The sequence below is a fragment of the Sinocyclocheilus grahami genome, unplaced genomic scaffold (assembly GCF_001515645.1).
Source record: "Sinocyclocheilus grahami isolate Dianchi unplaced genomic scaffold, SAMN03320097.WGS_v1.1 scaffold199.1, whole genome shotgun sequence".
NCBI lineage: Eukaryota > Metazoa > Chordata > Actinopteri > Cypriniformes > Cyprinidae > Sinocyclocheilus > Sinocyclocheilus grahami.
Genome location: NW_015505378.1, coordinates 1,288,460 through 1,290,242, shown reverse-complemented (window position 1 = coordinate 1,290,242; position 1,783 = coordinate 1,288,460). Strand labels below are relative to the sequence as shown.

General features: G+C 35.2%; 1 protein-coding gene across 1 annotated transcript in view; it reads right to left on the bottom strand.

Moving 5' to 3' along the window:
• LOC107595266 (amyloid beta A4 precursor protein-binding family A member 2-like) overlaps nucleotides 1-1,783 on the bottom strand; it is a gene marked incomplete at its 3' end in the record, with an annotated part of 13,042 nt that overhangs the window by 10,267 nt on the left and 992 nt on the right. The gene's annotated exons all lie outside the window — the stretch shown is intronic.

Genomic DNA, 1,783 nt, shown 5'->3' with positions numbered 1-1,783 from the left:
CATATATTTATTTAATTGAATCGCAGCCTTTGTGAATTCACAATACCACTATGCTTTTTATTATGATTTTAAAATGGTTTTAATATTTCGTGCAGCCTTAGAAAACTGTCTAATAAATTATGTTTTTCATGGATTCTTGTCTGTGGAATGTGCCACTTCCATTATTTTTCCCCTTAATCAACACGGGCAAAATGCAATCGAGGATTTTTTATTATTGAGTAAAAAATTATCAAATTTAATCGAGGAATCGTGACAGCCCTAATCAAAATCATAATGTGTATTTTTACAATGGAAGTGGAAGATAAGCATTTCACTATTAAGTTGCAGTATCATTAATTCTGGCAAAATTTTGTGGGACAAATGTCCATTGTCTATTGTCAATAGTGCAGCGATGTATTAAGCACAGCTCACACAGAAGTCACTTTCAACCTAAGCAGCTTTCTGTTGGTCACTGTAACCAACTTAAACCTGTTGTGAAAAATATATGGGAAAATTTAAACTGTACATTTTCTAAATTTGACAAGTCCAAAAGTTATTTTTGGTCCTTTAGTACGACATACTAACCAAAAGTGCAACATATAGCCTACTGATAGCCAAGTAGAGATAAAGAAATTCTCAAGATGTATGCATCTGATATTTGGGACAACACAGTATGCATTGGAATAAAGTGTGCTAATATTAAAAAACTGATTAGATAGCATCATTCTATATACAGTTTACACCTACACTTTGACTTTGTAGTTCAGCTGTATTAAAACCTCTGAGGAAAACAACCTCATCCAAATCAAGCACAGTACACCACAGCATCAGGGAGACAGATTTGCACAATTCAGCAGGTGTATCAGCAGGAAACATGCTGATATTTTCCTGCACTCCAGGGATTCCTCACTATTGATGAGAGGCATCAGATTCCCACTGGAAATACAGCCTCCAGCTTTTGATTGCGACTCACTTAATTTGTCCCCTTATACAACACAAGCTTCCTTCACCCACAGATGGACTGATATTTTTAGTTTGAAATCATCCTTTTTTTTCTTTCTTTGGGATACTGAAAATCAGGAAACACCCACAGGAATACCTACATAAGGCCCAAAAAACAGCATGAGGGCAGTGGAATCAAACTCAGTTTCAGACTAAGCAACTGAACCAAGTTTAAAACCTTTAAGCATGGTTTCAGTGTCAAAATACTTTTGTAGGCCATTGTATTGCTAAATATTTAAAGCATGGAGGTTCAGGGATAGCAATATGTTTTTCAGCTGTAGTTGAGATCAGATTGCTAATATATCTGCATTTAATGTGGTTTATAAAAAGTAGCAAAGTAAATTGATTCTTATTCCTCATAAATTAGCCAACTCACAGTTTGCAGCTTCAGAGAAACTATGGAAATGGGCCCAGACCTTAAAAGAAAAAACAGCAAGCCTAAGCTGAAAATGTGATCTTGGTCGAAGCATGTAATCGAACACATTAGTATCGCTATTAGATCAGCAAGCAACTTCTAATTGGCTGATATACCTGTCTTCCTCAATGTTCCTTTATGTTCAGTGACTATCAATGAATTTGCAGAGGGTTTTTTCCCATATGGTCTAAATCGTAGAGCTTTCTTATTCAGCAGTGCAGAAATGTGCCTTTATTTCCTTTTATGTGAAGATCGTTCAATAAAATAGGTTCGAAATGAACAATTTTCAGTATCTGAATGCACTAAAACTTAGATTTATATAGATTATGTTTCTTGATGTCACTTGAACTACAAGCAGGGTTCCCACATCTTTTGCCCACTAAATTT